We start from the raw sequence: 21,247 nt of genomic DNA on the forward strand, positions 1-21,247 counted from the left end.
AGCTTCCAGTGGGACCCCAGACATACCAGCCATGCTGGAACAGGGTCCAAGCACTGAAGAGAGTCTGCAAGCTAAATTCTCTCTTTTCATTGATTTAACGGATGAATGGCAGATTGCAGACTTATTCAGCGGGGGGGGGGGTATTTTAAGCCATGCCAACTAAAAGGACGAGCTTTTTTTGTTTTGTATGCCCAGCACACAGGTCTGCACAAAAGCAAACACTGGTTTACATGCAAATGCCATATGTAAATTCCCATGCAGTTAAGTATCTTATACACTGCATATGAATGGACCATGGCAGATAAGAGAGATTCTGAAAACAGAGAGACATTCCCACAAAGCACGCCTCTGACATGGTGAAGACAAAGAAGGGAGAGTGGCATCAGGGTGACATTTACCATGTGTGCAGTGAGCTGGGTCCTGTTAACAGGCATGAGCGATATGGCATTTTGAGCAAGAGGCCCTGCCTAGAATAGTGGCCCGCAGGCTAACTGGAGAGGCAGACAAAGGCCAGCCTCCCTCCCCTATCCCCCCCTCCTCCCTCCCTGCCAGCAGAACATGCTTCCTCTTGGGCCTTGCGCATGGCTGCCTTTGATCTGCAGTCCAGTCTGGGCCCCGTGCGTCAGCGCTGACGTCAATCCCACTGAAGAGGGGCTCCTGCCGTAGGTGGACAGGGCTGTGGGTGGGCTGGAGCAGGAGGCATGAATGAAAAACCAGCGAGAAAAATCGCAATTGTCAGACCGGGGGAGGGGGGGGGGCTCTGCCCGCATCACACTGCCCTTTGTTTACTTGTCTGTTTGAAAAGAATGGTGCCCGGCTCTCTGAGCATTTGCCCTGTGTGCCAGGGCTTGGTTCCAAAGAGCCCCTCACCCCACCGCCAGGGGCAAGGGAGACGGCCCAGGCGAAGCTGTTTATACAGGGAGCTCTCTGGGAGAGGAGACAGAGGGAGGCAGGGCTCTATCCCTCCGACACAAAGCGAGAAAGCCCTGCTGGAGCTGAGCATGTCTGCGTGGATGACCTTTCAACTGCAGACCTGCAATTAATTACACAGGCCCACAACCCTTTCTGCAAAAGCGTTCTCAGTTTCAGACGCACTCCCCTGTAGCTGCCTATTGTGTCCTCTGAGCCCTGGATTGCTGCTAATTCTAGGGACCAGTGGGTGGATCTGGCCAGTGTGTTTGAGGATTTTGAATACTTGAGGTCAGGTCCCTTTATAGTATTTTCTAAGAGATTAAAAAGGCTCAGATGTTCCTTTAAGTCCCTGAATGTATCTGGTCGGTCTTCTCTGGATTAATCCCAGAGCTGCAATATTTTTTTTTCCAGCATATAATGATCACAACTGACACGATATTTAATTAAAGTAACATACAGGACGGTGTCATTTTACAGTGAACCCTATCAAGAACACATCCTGGAACTATCAGGAATTTACTTTTAATTAACCTTGAATAAACTGTCACAGAAAGAAAGCCATTCTGTCAAGTTCCCTTGCAGAGTATAATGCAGTCTTTAAAAAGCATCCAATAGTGGTCTAGTGAGAAGCTATTTGATGCCTTCTGAGCATGCTGCTTCCTAAAATGACTCCAATTAATATCTGCATGCCTTGCGTGCACGTGCTTACTGGAGTCAAAGCACCTTGTGGTAAGATTGCATCGTTTGTGCACAAAATGTTCATTTCAGGCTGAGAACCAACTGCTTTCTGACTCTGCTAAAAACAGACTCCAGGAAAGTTCTCTGAACTGAATCAGCTCTCTTCAAGGGAAACAAGTGAGAAAATAGCCCGGACATTGTTCTACAATGAGGATCTAAAAATAAGAGTGTCTTGTGTCCAAACCAGTGGAAGTAAAATAACAACAGGCACACTGAGATACCCACACACACACATATATATGCAGTTACCTGGCAACCAGAGTTACTAGGAGACTGTTTGCAAAGGAAGCTGATCTCCATGGCAACGGCTGTGTCTGAGTCATCCGCAGTGCAGTGTGTCCTTGGAGCTGCTAGCTGAATGGCTTTTTATGTCACGGCCAAGACGCTTAGCGAAATAAAGCAAACTGCTATCATGGCAGACCGGGCATGTTGACATGTCAACGAGGGATCCAAATCAGGGTTATAACAGCAAGAGTAGAGTAATGAAATGGAGAGTTGAAAAATCGGGCATGAAGACATCAGGGTCAAGTAGCAGATTGGACTCATGGAGGTGTGAGATGCAGAGTTTTTGCACAGTTTAAGATGGCTGCCATCACGGCTCTGTATAGCACTGTTTGCTTAATAAATTGTGCATTGAGAGCCCACCACATGGTCAAGTCCAGGCTTTGCTCGGAGGTGAGCCGTGCGTGAATGTGTGCAAGTCAAGTGGTTATGGCTGTGGACCAGGGCAATACCCCCTCTTAACCAGCTCTCCGAGTCATTGTGTCCCGTTCCTTCCTCTTTCTCTGCTGCCGACACCGCAGCCAGGGAGAGCAGTGCCGGGGCATCAGTCCTACCCGCGGGCAGCCCCCCTCGCCCCTGCTTGCTCGCTGGGCTTTTTCAGCAAGTGAACACGGTTTCAGCATTGAAGAATAAATAAAGCCAAAAGGGGAAAAAAAAAAGGTGCCGGCCTCTTGTACAGCTTTCAAAGACACAAACAAGGGATCACAGTGCGCGACTGCACAACAACTCGAACAGAAAACACGGAATCCTCACAAATCCATAATCGCTTCCCAGTTGTTTCCGGGAGCAAAGAAGCAGGGTGAAATTTTGTGAACGAATGATGCGTTCGTGTCCAGATGGTCCCCCTCACCACCATTGCAGAAGAATGTTACAGCCCTGGTTCAGATTATAGTATAATCAAAACCAGACGATGTCGTTGATAAACAGAAGATTTTGCAGGGGAGCGGATGTAGGAGTCGCAGCGAATTTATGTTAAAGTTCAGGACAACCTCAAAAATGTTTTATCTGCAGCCCGGAGACAGAGAAACAAAGCAAATGCATTGGTTTTATTGACTAAACACTTTATTAATTCACTCAATTAAGTTCAAAATTAAGTTCTAATTACTGCAAGGACGTATCGCCTGTAACACACGTTATTGTGATGAATTCCTCAACATTGTTTTATGATGCTTTGAAACTATAATAACCAGTAGAATCAGATCCTGACTCAAACAGCTTGGAAAACCGGAATAAATCTATTATTGCATGGACAGCAAAACTCTTTAATAACATTGGAATAAAGTACAACTGCATACTTCCTAGCACAAAATGAGTTTGTGTGTTTTGCTCTACAGATGAATATACTGTACACCTCTCAGAAAGAAGTGTGCCTAGTGCCCTATAGTTTTTTGAAAAGGCTCCAATGCAGCACATTGAAATTTGGATTCTCCTCACAATGTGATGGCTCCTGGCATGGTTGACACAAACATGTCCTTTTCACCAGAAATACAACCGTGCCCCCCCTGGTTTCACAAACATAGAACGGCACACACACGCAGTAAAGAAAGCACACAGCCGACCCCTCTCTTTCAGCTGTGCCGGCTAAGGTTCCAGTCGGTCGTGAATTATTTAAAAGGTGCAGTTCTTCTCCCCTCTAAAAAAAATCCCTCTATTATTGATGCTGTGGGACTGAGAGCAGGACTCTAATAGGCGTATAGGATTTCTCAATCTGTTGTGTAGCACTGCCCAGCTAGAAGGGGGGAGGAGAATGAACAGACTGTGTGAGCTATAAATAGAAAGCTCTGTGTCTCTCGGCCGCTCTCTGGTTCTCTGTGGTGAGTGTTACAGGATGCTCGCTGCATACAAAACAAACTATGTAAAGGTAGCCCTGAAGGATTCCAGGGTATGGATTATTGCTAGCAGCAGGTAACCAGGCATGTGGAAATATGTTTTCCGGGAATCTGGGGGAGGGACAAGGTGGGTAAATAAGTGGCATATCCAACCCCAGGTTATTTAATCTTTAGATTAAAGAGGATGTGTGCATGGGCTATATTTCTGCCTTCGTCTGGATTGGCAGCAGAGTTCTGTGCTATAGGATTTAAACCATAACAAGCCAAGAAGAGGACATTGCAAAGACATCCAAGCTATGGGCAGGAATAAGGGACCACCACAAAGAGCCAAGGAATTCTGTTACACCCTTAATCTTTGTGTGCGAGGGCTTCTGGAGCCTCAGAAAGTCTTAAAAAGCACAGCACGAAAATACACTGATCTAACAACAAAGGTGTTGGTAGGCCTTGTAGACGGCCAACTTCAAGGCTCACATTTCCTTATCAGGATTCTAAAAAACTGCTGGCTTTTACGCATGTATATCGGGGACATGCTGCATGTTGTTTCAGAAGAGTCTTACAGTTTTAGGTGAACATCTCTGAGCCATGACCCTTCCAAGATAGTGGAATGATTTTGGAAGGGAATATAAACTATACTGAACACACTTTAGAGTAGGGGTCTCAAACCCTGTTCCTGGAGAGTCTTCTGGTTTGTGTTTCACCCTTAGTCGACATTACATAGTTGGTCTACTTATTTGATCAGCTGCATAACTGTAATACTTCTAACCAGGCTGCAAGTGATGTATAGGCAATTGTACCTTCAATGAAGTGAATGTCTTATGTAATCAACTGTAAAAGATTCCAAGAACATCCTACATGTATCTAATGTAGAAAATTATCTTGAGTCCCCGGTTTCTGAAAGTGAGGGGTGTGTGAAGGGTTGCCCAACACTTTAGGAAGTCTGACACTTTTGGTACAGTCATATGCCCCACCAATACCAAAACCTGCACTGGTCCAACTATCGCTAGGATAGAAATACTACTGGTGTTCTACATCATAAATATACTGTATATTTGCATTGGTGCTTTGGGATGATCAAGTGAAAGAGAGAAAGCAACATCACAATCAGCGTAATCCTGCTTGTGTTCTGTAATTCTTAGAGATTATAGGTGACACACCAGCAGAGATCTCAATAATAGTCTGACTCAGGAGGCTGTATGCTGTAGTGTCCTCAAGAGTGGAATGAAGCAAATGCACTCTGAAATTAAGCAACTCAAAATTTAAGCAGTCTTCTACTGAGATGTCTTGCAAGGATTACTACACTATACTGTAGCATTACACAATGTTCCATGCTGCAGAGCCTGCCTAAATCTTTAGCCCTGAAAGGATATGGATCTTATCAAGACAAGCAATCATGAGACATGCGAGGCCATGATTAGAGATCTCATATGATGAATATCAGACGACAGCGTTACATCTGTAGCCATAATGCAGCCTTTAAATATGGGATTTAAAATTATTGCTATTAAAATGTAATCTTTAAATGGAATTCCTATTTTTAAATGTCATGTTAGCAAAATTCTACTGCAGTGACTGCCAGGGAGAAGGAGTGTGTTATGATGTTAAAATTAGTGCAATTCCACAGCACCGTGATGTAATTCAATAGCAAGATGCCCGAAGACATGAATTATTGATATGAATGCTGGTATCTCTTTAAATGGGTTTGGTCTGTTTGTGTGCGTGTGTGTGTGTGTAGGAGGCAAGCTGTGTGCGATGGAACATTCAATGAATAGGAATTAGATTTCGTTATTAGGGCTTGATCGCCGCATGTTGTATAATCCCGACATTTCAACACTATGTACAAAGAGAACAGACAGTGTGTTGACTCCTTCCCCTCCTCCTTTGTACTGCTATAGGATTTTTCCATTCTTTCTTCGATTCTGGAAGAAAATAACGGGGTGGGTTGTTTATTTTTTTTTACCAAATGCTAGCTCTGCAGGGTTGTGGAAAAACGTAATTACACCTCAGAGATCACTAGTACCGACGATGGACATGCGTTTATTTTAACAGCAAGGTAAGAATGATGTTGGTCTTTTAAACACAAATTCTAATGTTCCAATGGATGATGTGCGGTTTAAGTGAGCTCCTACATGAAGGCATGGTCTTAATATACAGTAGGTAGCCCAGGAATCGAGATGAAATTAATTAAACGTTGTCAAGTGTTTGGCGCATCACGGATTTGTAAACCGAATAGAGATTTTATAACTAGACCCCCGAGGTCTTTGTGATTGGACTGGCACTAGCCTTCTTCCATTGAAAAAAAAATCGTGACACCTCTGTTTTGGCGATGCTGTGAATGTGTATATATATATGCTGCACACGTCTTTATGTTTTATCAAACCTTATGCGATGGTAGGTGGGATGAAACATTACGCGATTACCAGTTAAGCGCCAATGATGTAACCTTTTAATATTGCGACTCCCTGCTCTGTTCGCACCACAAGCGAGTTCCCCAGCGAATTCTATGGATGAGCCGCCGAACAGAAGCCGTTTGCTAGATTAATCCCCCCTCGTCCGCCAGGCATCTCGTGCTTTTAAAATGTATGTGGTCCGTGTGATTTACTGCATGTCAGAGGTGATGCAGCCATTCACAAATGTTTAGCCGTGCGTTTTAAATGGGTTGTAAGTTAAGTTGATTTAAAAAAAAAAAACTGCAATGGAGTCGTTGAAAGATTTACCTTGAGATCTACAGTATGTTCTTCGGGCTACAATTAATAGTGCAATGTATGACTTTCGGTGCAATTTATTTGCTTTTCGGTGGAATTCCAACAACTTATCGCCACAATATTTTAGATCTTCTTAAGGAAAATGCCAGCATATAGCAATTAAAATAATCTTTGATTTGTGATGCCTCCCCCTGTTTCAGTAAATAAAGTTGGAGTCCTGCTTTGCTTATCCTCACAACTTCCTCGAATGATAAGCGACTTGACTGCAGTACATTGGGGGTAACGTAGCCGAATGCCTTCGGACATCTTGCTATTGAATTACATCACGCCGCTGAGGAATTGCACTAATTTTAACATCATAATACACTGCTTCTGCCTGTTGGAAACTGCAGTAGATTTGTATACTTACAGAATTAATAAAATAAAATCCTCAAGAAAGATGCTAACTACATTTAAGTTGTTCTAAGAGTAACAAAACAGTGGGTCTTTTAACCTTCTTATTTATTTCTCATTGTTCTGAAATATGGTCATGAACTAATAAAATGAGAAAGGTCAATACCATATAATAAATACCAAAAAATACAATATATTGAATTTTTGTAGTAGATATGGTGTGAAGTAAATTAAAAAACAAAAATAATATTTTATATTCTAAAAATAGAATAATAGATTTATCAATTTTTCAACTATGTGCAAGATCATGTTGAATACCAAACAGTACTTTACATACAAGACATTTCATGAAGAGGGTATTTTTTAACCCAATTTTCAGTGAAGATGTTCTCAGAACCATATACTGTATATATCAGAGGATGTTTTGGTTTCAAGCATTTATACTGAAGGAACCACATCTTCACACAAATGTAAGTGTCCCATTAAGGTGCTGGAGCATTAATTTTTATAAGATCCATTTCAGATTTTTAAAAAGTTAAGGATAGAGGGTGGATTTAAGAAAACATACATTCAAGAAGTCTACTTGAACTTGAAGAAAGCTACTACTTCTCTAATGCCTTATATGAGAATGAGTGAAAAAGAAAATTGTTTAATGAAGTTGTACATCACTGCTCTCCAGGGTACTTTATTTCATCTCCTCTATAATCTCCCAACGGTGAACTAGATCCTTGAACAATTACTGTGTGATGCTCTCATGGTCCTCTTTGGCTCATGTGAACTAGAGCGATATCAAATGTTCGCATGAAAAAGTCCAGCTTTGATCTGGCATAAATACAAATTTAGGGGTTGACCCAGTCAGGCAAGCAGGCTCACTGAGTTTAGCCTGAGGTGTGTCAGCTCTGTGTGTCTGCTTCCACAGAAAGAGCTGAACCTATAGGAGATAAAGCAATTGCATACTTGGAAAATTCCCATTAAAGTAATTTGCATATTGTCTTAACAGGTAGCAGTTAAATACAGTTTAACTGTCTAACCCCTTTAAGCAGTTAAAGGGGCTTCAAACCATCTAGTTAGCTCTGTCTTTTCGTTGTTTGCTGAGACCCTTCTTTCCACAATAGTGTGTGAGAATATGAAACAAGAGGTGTGGCCATGTTGTCAAAACTGATGCCCTGGTTTCTTTCAAGACGTGATTGGAAGACAATTGAGAGAGCTTGAGAGCGAGATGGACTGGGTGTCATGTGTTCTGTAAAGTTCCTCATTTACATTCACTCTCGGGTGGTTTAACACCTGTCTGAACCTGTTGAAATCATAGTCAGATAATTCGTAGAATCATAGAATTGATTGTTCAATCAGGAGCTGTAAGAAGAAGTGAAAACATATGGTATATGCAGCACTTATGTTATACACTATACAGTATACTTTAGGAATATTATATGAAGTATATTATGTGATAAATTATTTTCTTCTTAAAATTAAAACAAAAGTTTAAGTATGTTGTTCAACATAATATTCAAAAAAATGAAAACTAAAGCTGATGAAGGTCACCCAGAAGTAACATGATTATAGTGCCCAGGAACAGACCCTGTGGCACACACTGCTGGTAAATGATTTTCTGAGTAGACTTAAATGAAAGAGTAACAGACCTCATCAATGAAGTTAAAGGCAGCAAAGAGATGCAGGAGGATCAGAAGAGTCAGTATCACTAACCAGTAAGCTGTCCCAGGTCACCCTTAAAAGGGCCATTTAATGTTGTTTAGCCATATATTGGTCCAGAAGACCTTGTGAGTGTTTGCAGAAGAGAAACTGACAGTAATATGTACTCTGATTCACTGGCACACTGACAAACATTTAAACATGCTAAATATTTTGCAAGGCAATTCACCTTCATCAGCCAGTGCATGACACTCACTCTCTGAACCCCAGGACTATGACCTGTGACTGTGTGAGGTCAGGTATGCTCTTACTACAAGGAACACAATGCCAAGCCTGTGAACAGCTGAAGATCTACTGTACTGTAAACGTGGCAGAAGCTCCGATGCTTGTACAAAGACACCGATATTTCTCATTGTGGTGAGAAAGGAAGGCCAAAGCATTTGAAGAAACCTGAAAAGCAGCCACATCCAGCAGTATTCCTCCCTTGCTCTGCTGTCATTGTCAGTGTGCAGATGGATATGTGCCGTATAGTTCAAGAACACTGTCACCCTTTTAACATTTTCATGCAAAGTTCTTCAAAGCTTTTTACTGTTTTTTCCCTGTGTCTGCATTAGCCATCAACCAGCGGGTAGCACAAACTTGCAGGGATTATTTGGCAGCAAGAGGCAATATGTTTGATGGCCGTTACAGAGTCCTCAATAAGTGCTGGTAAAGATGAAGAATGAGGACTCACTTTGGGGAAAAAAAACACCCACCTAATGGAGCCCAGTGGCTTTAGCGCACTTTACAGTAGGATCATTCCTTCTGTAAGCTATTGAGCTGATTTACAGCTTTGTGGAAATGGAGTGACTGGTGTACTAATCTGGAGAAAACAGTGCCTCAAGGAGACAGGCAGGAGGAGTGAGTGATAAACCAAGGACAGACTCATAGGCATTTATTGAAGGGGATTTCTTTTGTTTTAGTGTGGTGTCTTGGGATATGAAAAATATACAGTATATCACTCATATCTTCATAATTATGCACTTACTCAAAGCAAGGGATGGTGTCACAGTGGGTGTTATCATCAGTGACCCCTCCTCAGAGAGTTTCTACACTTGCTTCAGGCAGGGTAGCAGACTGGCCAGTTTTAGATTTTGTTCATGTGTTGTTGGTGTCCAGAAAAAAAGATGTAACATTGCCTTTTGTCACATGGACTGTTAAGCATGATGAACAGACATTGAAATTGAAACCTATTATACAAGCAGGTTATAATATATAATAAACCTATAGTACATTCTATCCGTTTAAAGCGCATCTGCAGCCAACCTGCCCAAGTGTGCTGAACAGGAGAAGCCAGGGAGCGTGGAGATCTGTCAGGCCTGTAGGGTGGACCACAGCGGACAAAACATGTTCATGTTGACACAATAGTAAAGAGAGGCAAAGAGCCAGACTCACAAAACCAATACACAAGGAACTGAAGTAGCAGTCAGAGTTGTAGATAAAGAACTGAAATGTCTGTACAAGAGATATTTCACAACACCTAATGCACAACATAGAAATGCGCTGGGTTCTAAAGACAATCATAATGTAACACATGCATACTCTGTAGGATGGAAAGTGGCAATTCAGTTTCTTGATGTATAAGTTTTGATGTACAGCCCTGCATCGAAGAATTAGTTACTTTTTTTTAATCATTATTTCTATCCTGGGTGGGTCAGTGGTGTGGCAGTTAATGCTACACATCTCCCAGTGTTTGCTCAGCCTGAATCTAGTTTCCTCCTCCCTACCAGAGATTGTCCCTGGTGCCCGGTCCAGGGCAAGGTGCTGCCTCGTTCCCCAAGTCAGCTGGGATGTCTTTTGGGAAAGAGTCCAACAGGTGTCGATTCCTATGGGAATCTCCAAAGAGATACTTTCACTTGTATGCAAAAGTGATTTCTCTTGTTGGACTGGTACATTGTTTATATACATTATATAATCTCCCTTGTAAGGTATATTATTGGAACATCACGAAAGATGTTGGACAGCATGAAAAAAAATGGACCCATGCGATAAAAATCAGTCAAAACTAAATGTAGGGGTTCTGAAAGCGGGAATAAAAGAGAACAGTGATCTCAACCTGTATAAGTGAGATCCTCTGCTGCCATTAAAAAGCTAGTTCCTCTAAAAATAAGCCTGAAATCCTTTTGCCTTCCCACTCCCTCCAGGGCCAGCGCGATCCGGTACAAACATGCGTCACGCCACATGCCACTCTCCTCTAAGGCTTACTTACCAGCAGCATGACCTAACGCCTGCAATGCCGGACTAGGAAATAAAGATAAAAATTGTATACTGGCTCTTGCATGATTAATGCAAACATGAAGCACTGTTTGGGGGCAAGGTAGCTAATTGTATTGATTCGCTTGGTGGGATATTTTCTCCCCCCCTCGCTTCCCGATAGAACACGCGATCCCATTCGAACATTACGGACGAGTGTGGGATTTTGCACGCAGCGGGAGTCTCTTCAGGGTCTGCGCTGGGTAAAGGCTTCAAGCCCATTGATTCTCCCTCGCTACGACCACTAGGGAGCTAAAGATCCTGATGAGGTTTTCAAGAAAGCAACGGAAAAAAACATCTGCCATGGGGGGGGGGGGTATGGGGATTGGGGGGGAAACCATGCCAGCCCCCAGTTTGACAGCGCTCCACTTTCTGTTGGCTCCCCATGTTTCGTGCTGTCAACAGTGAATCCTAAGCTGGCTGTGAGCGGGGGCCCGGCCCCGGCAGGCGGGCTACACCAGTTGGTAAAGAGGCAGAGAAGATGGGGGCACATGGGGGGAATCCTATACACCCCCCTCTGGGCAGGCTTCCTTACTCCAGCCTGCCAACAGCTCTGGAAACATTTAATTACGGCTGTTCTGCCACTCCACTGGCACAGAACAGTAAGGCAGTTTTACAAATGAGTTTCAGCGATGATAACCTGAACTGTCCTTTCAATTTAGCAAATGAATGTCAAAGGTTTGGGCTTTTACATTAGCCTAGATTACAATAGTCAAGCTCTTGCATTAAATGACATTTGCTACACTATTATGCTATGTACTGTAGGTGATGAACAGTAGGAGGCTCCGTCTGTAAAAACTTACAGAAAACTCTCTGGACACTGAAATATTCATCATTGGTCCAGATCAGTGAAGAGTTTCTCTCTAGCAGAGGCTGTAGAATAGGCCCTGTGTCTTCCTTGTTATCTCTGGATTTCAGTGGGCTGTTTCCATCCTCTGCAGTTGAAAGTGCTTGTGCTTGAGATATTTTCCAGATTCTTCAGCATGATATACTACCGATAGACAATCCTGAGTGACAGTCGTCACACAAAAGACTTCAGAATGAACGGCCTGCAAAACATTCACAGACAAAGACAATAGTGTTAACTAATGTTTCGATGCCAAAGACCTGAGATTTAATGAGAACATCAGAATATAGACAAGGTCAAAACTTCTTGAGAGGCTGTAAAAAATTGAACCAGTGTTGGGAAAAGTAAATACTATAGCTCCTGTCTGTCATTGAAGGTGGAAGAGATGGCAGGAATGCGTTTTTCCTTTAAGCACATTGCATTATCATGTCTGATACTAATAGCAATAAAGTTTAATATTTTCATATTGTTAGTAGACTCTCACATCACACATTGTAATGGTTGTAAAGACGGCACAACCAACTTTTCTAAATTGTGAAATATAGTTTGTTCACTGAACTGTAATGCTACATTCCAATAAATACAGAATTGATCTGGATGCAAGTTCTGAAGCCTTTCCTGGTTTTGCCCCACCTCCGGTCAAAGGAAGTAATAAAGATCTGATATGGCCGTCACTGCAGCATCCCTATCCCTAGAACTGCTCTGAAAACAGACTGCACCCACATTTTCACAGACAGAGCTGGGCATGCTTTTCTTCTGACGGAGGAGCTGAAACTGTGGACATAAACATGCGTCACAAACGCACCAATGTGGAAAGTTAAATGCTGGCACACTTAAGTATGCATGTACCCTTACTGTATACAATCCACTCCCAAAAGACTAAGTTTTTTAAAGCATGCAGCATTTCTCTGTAATATGCTTATGTAATTGTTTCCACGTTTAGCAGTATTTTTTGATCAGCTTGTCAGTACTCCCACCGTGTCAAGAAAGAGCACAGAAGTGACATATGGTTTGCAGCCTGGACTGTGGCCACTGTAGCAATGCTTGCTCCCTGGCACTTTCCCTGGAGCTGTAAACTCACATCTGATGCTGTCTGGCTAAAAGATTTGGACTCATTGCGATTTGGTCTTGTGCGTACTCCCTCATATTTAACACAAAAGATCGAATGCATGCTTGTTTTTGCGTATACATGAAGCAATCAGCACTGGAAAGCAACACCCATTGTATTTTCTTACAGCTGTCTAATTGACTAACGGTGTGGGAGAGTACCAGTCATCTCAGTTGCTCTCCTTGGTCCTGAAACTGCAAAGACACGTTTCACCAGCTCTCTCTTCCACCCCATCATGTTGTAACCCCACATTTCCTTCTCAAGCACTTCCGCAGGAGAGCAGAACTCATCTGCTTAACCAACTCGTAAAGGACTTTCCAGGTCAAAGATAAAGTAGATTAGCGAGATTAGTCCTGGACCAGTGGAAACATGATGAGATCAGAGGCCGTAGGAGGTGCAAGGGCAGAGCTACAGTCGTACACTGTGTCTGCTTTCTGATGGGCGTCTTGACAATGGGCTCCTTTGACAGAATTGTGCATGCCTTTATAAATTTAGAACCCGAGGAAGAAAATAAGCATTCGAATAACAGTCTCCACCTGCCTTTTAATTTTGTTATGAAAGTGATCCCTTGTCATGGAGGCGTTTCTATGAACAGAACTCTTCTGTATTTCTCTGCATGGCTCATGAGTTCAGTTTCCTTTCTGGTACAGCCGAGATTAATTGTGAGACGCAAACTGTCATTATAACCCTACTCAGCCCCAATCGTCTCCACCTGACCTCAGCACAGAAGGAGAGCTGTCAGGAAGGGCAGCATCAACTGCATTCAAAAGGTAGAGATACATAAAAGTAAGAAAACAAGCTTGGTTTGGTAGACAGATTCTTCCAAACACCTCAGAGGTAGAAATTGCTGCTGATTAATACATACTGATTGGTTATTAAAAGTCTGTAAAAACCAGTTTTTACTAATACTATACTTATTCTTAGGCCGTTACTCGTATTCCATCCTGCCAAACCCTAAAACATTCGACTTCTTTTTTTACAAGGAAGCCAAGAGATTGGGCAGAAAACCACAGCTGTAATTCAGAGTAATGAGGCATTGAACAACCTTTGGGTCTTCTCCTGCCGCTGTGCTCTTAAAACGCTTGTTGCTCTTGAAAAGCAGCATCAATTAGACACCCTGATCCTCAGAAAGAGCCAGTTGTTTTCTTATTGACAATTTTTATCTTTATCTGTGAAACCTGAGTGGAGTGCTCATTGCAAAAAGATTTTTAAAGCCTTGGTTATAGTTGTTATTTTGAACAGCATTTTTACATGCATTAGAAATATTTATGCATTTTAACATTGCAATGTGAACACAATTACATATAACATATGCATCTGTCCACATGCCAAAATATTACTTAATATAACTTGGTCTCCTGCATTATTCCCCTGGAACTGCTCGTAGGTGGAAAGAGCTGTGTGGGCTGAAGTACTGAACTGCAGAATGTGTATCTTTCAGCAGCATTGAATGCTAGATTTTCAGCACCTAATCCATAGAGCTAAGGAGCAGGAGTTAACACTGGGCTGCGATATTTTACGTTTAGAGCAAGTTTTTAAATCTGCACTAGTTAAATTGAGAAGCCATGTCAGGGATAAGTTGGTCCGGCCGCATCTTCTAAAGGAAAGGGCTCCTGTTGCTATCAAAAAATAAAAGATCTTGTGAAAGATTCCCCTTTCTGATAGAGTGACAAGGGGTCTTCCACACATACTGTAGCTGTCTAATTCCCCCCCGACAGCAGTGGCAAGAGCCTCACTCGGTCGAGTCCGGTTGGCCAGGTGCGCTCATTAACCGTCTTCTTGTTTACCGGCGTCCCGACCCGGAGAACGACCGAGGCTGCTGCCAATATCACCCAGCTATGAGCTTTCCGCAATTAGCTGTACAGGGCTCTCCAACCTCCCTATCTTCCTTTAAATGCTCACAGTCTTTCTCAACCATGAGGGTCAGTGGAAAAGACAGCCTCTGACTGCCACAGGAACTGCTTTTATAGGGAGCGGTAGACTCCAGGTGCAGCCAGCGCAGTGATTTCCTGGTGAGAATGTGAAGAATGTGGCTGGCCCAAACGAGATGACCCCGCTCCTTGGAGATTCACCCATACTCCCAACACCTGCCCTGCTACAAATCTGCAAGATTAAGTTAAGGAGTCCCCATGTCCCCCTTTTTTTGTGTATCACGCTCAAATCGTAACAGGTGAAACACGCATCTAGAACAGGTTAGGTTTGAATCCTTTCTTTCCTGTTCTCTGCTGTTCACCTGTCCAAAGTGTGTTTTCAAAACACTTGCTATGCTCCTCCCAGCAGTAGTTTGAGACTGTGCAGTTTGCAGTGGGTTACTCCAAATTCCACCAAAGCTGCACGCGTGCAGGGGCTGCTGGCTTCCATGCCAGCAATTAAATCCTCCAGGTAGCTATTCAGATGTGCATCTTGCTTAAGACTATTTCAGAGGAATCCCATTGTAACTGTGGTGAATGCAAAGGCCGACATTCTCAGGCAAGGCCTTATCACTGCATCTCACAATAGACAGGAGCAAATCTGGTTGCCTATGAAGGAGCATGGAAGGCTTCTCAAATAAAAGGAAAGTGGCAGTGAAATAAAATGTCTGCAATCACAAAATCGAAAGAGAATTGGTGTAAGAGACAGTACACTCTGTATTTGAGGTAACGTGCACATTATCTGCTCCTGATTTTAGATTCTGCACTGCTGCAGCAGGCTGCTAAATATAGACTTGGGTAACCTTTCAAACATAACAAATCCAACAGATTTTATCATTCCGAACAAAACAAGATATGACAATGGCAACAAACAGTCAATATCAATCTTCTGTATCCTTTGGACACCACTGAATGGAAAACAATATGGTCAAATCAATCTGCAGTGCAGAAGAAGCTATATGAACATGGCAAGAAAATCAGTCTGTTGCTTAATTTTATTTATTTATTTATTATTATTATTATTATTATTATTATTTATTTATTCATTGATAAATCTTTTCCATTTTATCAATATTTTTTTGCCTGCGAAGCTTCTGTTTCTTAAGCGTAGTTCCTGACATTTACTCTAAAATAAAGAATGATTGTCACCAACTTCTGAACTAATACCTGTTAATTTTCTTATTGCTTGGAACAGAATTGCATTTTTTATTTTAGGTGAGAGGGGGGTGTCATGATTCATTTTGGTTATAATGATTACACATGGAGTAAACCTCCGACACTACATTTCAAATCTCATTTGAGCCCTCTATAGTTAACACCTCCATCTTAAACACAAAGTGTGTTATGGGTTCTATTGTTACAAAACAATGATATGCATTTCACTCTGGGCCTGCTCACACTGCTGTATCTGTCCTGCACAAATTGAGATTAATGATGGCCTGAAAGCTGTTGTTTGATGGTGTTTAGTTTACAAGTTAGCAGTAAAAGGATGAGAGGTCCTTCTCTGCTGTTAAGTGGCTAGCCAGCGTGTCTGCACAGCCTTCATCTCTCAACTGTGTGTGCATTGCCAGCTTAAAACAGCAGCAATGTTTTAAGCAACTACGTTGCAGCACATATACTCTTTGTAGTTTTTCTTGCTGAAGCCTGCTCTGAAAATGTTCAAATCGTGGACATTTTTAATCTGTTAATTTAATTTGTCCTGATACTTTGAGTAATTCTTACTGTATCTGCCATTCACTGTATCTGCAACAGATGGCTATTTGTTCCATCACAATATAGCCTAAATCTTTTTTGCCCGTACTTGACTTCACTTGTTAATGTTCTAAATTTCCTAATTTCCTTAATTTCTGGAAAACGGTACCGAGGTATACACACCAAGACCACCAGGTTTCGTAACAGCTTCTTCCCCCAGGCAGTAAGACTGCAAAACAGCCAACCACAACAGACGCCTGCAGTTACCCAAACGGCCTCTGGCGAATAGGCAACCTCCTTGAACTGACAGGTGCACCGGCGCCCTCCTGTCACTTGCACTCTCAGGACACATACGAAGAGCGCTAAATACCTCCTATCCTTGTGTTGCTGTCGCACAATCTGTAAATTGTATTGTAAATTGCAATTGTGTAATTTATTGTATCCTAATGTTAATCTAATCCCTATAAATTCCTGTCCTTCTACTCTTCTATCCCTCTTAACAAGCTCACGGACAAATCATTTCACTGCCGACAACCCCGCTGTATGCTGTACTGTTCGTGCATTGATAAATAAACCTTGATTGATTGATTGATTGATTGATCCTAGTAACCTTTGAGAGCCCGATCCCCTGAATTGGTGCAAAGCATAATGCCATTTTAGCACTGAAAACATTTGCATGAACGCATATTCCTTTCACAGATACAAATGGGACAAAAGCAGATGAACACAAATGCAATTTGCCTTCTCAGGTATCGTGAGCTCGGGTGTCTCTGTGTTTGGAGTTCATTGTATGTCATTTTCACCGAGTAGCAATCGGCTCTCCAGAGAGCTGATTCAGTTAAATACAAGAGATGCAAGATGCCCACACTGACGTCTGTTCTTGTGTCTAAGATACAGAGAGCCCGTACACCTGCCTGGAAGCCTTAAGGGTGTACAGCACACTGTGGAAACAGTACCAGACCTCAGTATTATCCTCTGCAGAGTTGCTTTTTGAAGCCTGATGCTCAGGGTTTCCAAGGAAAGCACTCAAAAACATATATTTCGTATAACATGGCCACATGCCATTGTGCTATATTTGTGGTCTCATATACACAATGCACAATTCATCCCAATTGCATTGTCCAAGATCTTTTTGAAATCTGTCGCCACAAAAAATATTGGTGCTTATGTACTGTATTATGTCAGACTGCAAAAAACAGACACACACCAGACCCAGTGTAGTATTCGATAAATATTATTAATGTAATTGTCAAGTAACCCCTAAGACTGTAATATTTTTATACTGGATCCTGCAGGCCTCTTGAAAAGTAAATAGTGCATACTGTACAAGAACGTTTTGCCTCAAGGAGGCTCATGTGAAAATAGATACTGTTTAAATCTGACCTTTCTTTTATTTCTTAGGCTTAGCCTGGTATTGAATTTTTTCACTCCTTCAGGGACAGCGAAGTGTGGCATACATAGTGCTGTGAGCAGGCGAGCTTGTGTGGACGTTCTGATATTTGTGCTCCACTGCAAATTCCCACACAGAGGTCTCTGCTCATTGTCACACAGAACATTCTGGGACAGTGGGATGAATATAAATGTTTTCTGCAGGGGTAGAAACAATGGGATTTCAAGCAAACTGTTGTCGCTGGAATTGATTGTTTTGAATAGCTTTTGGACAAGTTTCTGGTGGCAATATTCCATGCGTTGTATCTCTATCTGCATTATCTGAACATTATAAGCTGTATATACTGTATGTACTGTAAAAAAGTCTAGATTATGGATTGTGGGAAGTGTCTTTCTGATCCAAAATGTTTTATAAGGACACAATATTGTTCATTGTTAGATTTTACATGCTAAACCTAAGACCTTCAGGTTGTAAGTGGTGGTAAGCGGTCATATATGATTTTTCTTGTACGCATATCAAGCCTGCCTTTTAAAATCACTTTTCACTTGAGTGTGGCAATGTAATGATTGACTTTTTAATAGGAAATTTAGCCATGTAATTACACACTGCTTTAACCAATAACACATCTCAGTTCACAACAACTTCTGAGCTTAAATCAAGAGCCCATGACTAGTTTACTACATGCTGAATGTCTTCTCTGTAGGTCTGCATGAATTTCCAAATGACACCAGGCATTGCTGAGGTATTGTGTCGTGCACAACATCATGATCTGGAGTGTGTAACGAGTTTTTGTACCAAGAATGGTTCAGGAAATAACAACAGCAAAGTTTCACAGTGAGCTAATAATATCTTCGGAGTTTCAGGTGGGAGATTCCTGTAGGATAGGAGGTAAAACCTCTTAATCACATTCCCACTTTTTTAGGAGTACATCTTCATCTGATGCAAAGATAAAGAACAGTTTTGTTGCTGTTATCATAAAGTGATTATGGGGAATGCAACCATTCATAACTTTGCCTTCTGTTGCACCTTGATAGCAGACTTGAGGAGTTCTCTAGCCTAGGATGTATTTCACAAGTGTATACTGGTTATAGTGGGCCTTCCTCTTGAGTCTGTGGTTTCAAGAGCTGTGAGGTTTGAATGTGGCACTGGATATTTTGTGTGTGGCTATAAGCTAGAGGTTCTGTCTTATTTAATTAGAGAATTAGAGGATAAAAGGTGTTATTTACCTTTCTTTGGTTTCTAAATCTGAATGCAGAAGGGGAGACTCATGGAGTTTGATGTTAAATGTATGTGTACAAAAAGCCTGGCAGTCATTTTACATTATAAGCGTAAGAAGCAGATCATATGATCATTAATTTAAGATAGTTTGCAAATGCTGTGAATATAATACTTGTCAGCAGAGCTGCGTAAAAACTGAAATTATAGCCCAACGTTCAGAACCCGTTCGAAGGAGAAGAAACATGGAATTGCACAGTTATTTCATGTATTGTGATTCCAGAGATTTTTTTTTTCCCGGGAAAACCTATGTCAGCATGTCAGCATGGGTAATGAAAAATATAACAGACCAATGCAAGAATAATACAGGCGGGTCTGGTTTCGGGAAGCCGTGTTTTGGTGGAAGGGAATACTGCAGCTTTAAGAGTGGGCTGGTCAGTGTTCGGCTGTTGTCAATGGGTTGGTTTCGGCTCGCAGCCTTTTCGGGAATGAATGCTGCTGCTGCTGCTGGATTGGGATGTATTTTAGAGGCTGGAAATCGGGCAGTGTGTGTATGCAGTGAGATATCCATTGTAATTATTTGCACTTTCTTCCCGGCTATGGTTGATTTCAGCCTCCCCCGTGGGATGAAACATGCTGAATAACATTATCCCCGCTATTCCCGATGGGCGCCTATAACATGGCGATTTCGAATCGATCTAAAGGCAGGAGATAAAGACACAAAACTCATCGGACACCGGAAACAAGCAGGATATTGTGAAGGTAAGGGATTCGTGTAATTTCCACATTTTGCCTTGCAATCAATCCCAGGATGGCTGCTCTGAGCCTTGATTTTGAAGAAGCAGCTGTTCCTTGCGCTCGGCGCTGAGAGTGCAGGACATCACCTCATCTGTACTGCTTGGACTTGAGGTCTGTGACAAAGGGTAAAACAAAGACAGACCTATTTCGAATACACCTCCAATTAATGGAGGTGACGGTCTTAGCGACAGTCTGGAGACATTTCTGTCGATGTTTTGCTGTGAACGGGTTAAGGTTTGTGTTTTCCAGGGGGAAATGCTTTCTGTGATCATAATGACATGCTGTACCAATGCGGCTTCGATAGACTCCAAAATTTAATGTCATTTTCCGCTCTGTTGGCTAATGTATAGATAGGAATTGCAACTATCATTGCAACTATATACTGTATCTTGTTGGGTTAAGACAACAATCTAGCAAGACATTTTCTAAAGAATAAAACATGTATGTTCAGCGTGCATGTGCCCACCTTCATTTGTATTGAAAATGCATTTGGAGCTGTAATGGACAATGTTTAAACGGTACTTCAGCTGCATTATGTAACACCAATTATGCTAGCTGTTTTATTCTAAACATGAAGATACTGTACATCTCTGTACAGCTAAATTCGAGGCTGGAGAAGGGACCATTAGGTAAAGCGCGTTTCATTTACCAACGAGAAAGACATTTAAATAGGATAATTACTGTGCGCGTAACGTCGCCCCAAAAGTGTATACGTTTATTTTTCAAATAAAGGTTGAATTAAAGCGTCCAGTTAACTATCTGCCTGTAGTCTTTTTTTGCTTATAGCGTGAACCGAAATTGTTTCACTGAGAGCAGGCAGATGTGAAAATACACACGATCCCTAAACCTGGCAGAACTTCTGTGTTACATAATTGCAGATGGATTGTTACGATCATTCCCCCCCCCCCCCCCAGAAGATACACTATCGGCAAATGAGCAGCCAGGTCCTAGCGGACAGTCAGAAAGGTGAGGGAGAAGCTCCCAATTGAAATTTGTGCTGAAGATCAGTGTAGCGAGTCTCTTTATTCGGTACAGTATACAGTACAGTATGTGTTCTTTAAGATAAATCTCTGCATAAAACAATCGCATTTCTTAATTGCCTTTTCTTTTTTAAGCTATAGAAGCATTCAGCGGAATGCACAAGGACCCTGGTTTAATTTTCAAAGCTCACAATTGTTTTTTTTCCGTAAACTGCACCTGCTTTGCATTAACTTCAGCTAACCACATATGTGGGGCATGCAAAGTGTCATGAAAATGAGATGTTACTTTTTTGTATACAAGCCATATATGATTCTTCAGCATCCAAATCAAAGGGTCCCCCTGCAACACGTTCAAGCGAAGTTAGTACCATGACATCCCCGAGTCATGTGTGCGAAGGACTTCCAGAGGAGACTTTCAAACCTGCGTTTGCCCCAGGGCAGGCGGCTGCGTTGCTTTGCAAGATGAATAGTGACATTAGACAGTTCTTACAAAGAGGTGCGCATCTTTG

Source organism: Atractosteus spatula, chromosome 18 (assembly GCF_055471065.1).
Source record: "Atractosteus spatula isolate fAtrSpa1 chromosome 18, fAtrSpa1.hap1, whole genome shotgun sequence".
Lineage (NCBI taxonomy): Eukaryota > Metazoa > Chordata > Actinopteri > Semionotiformes > Lepisosteidae > Atractosteus > Atractosteus spatula.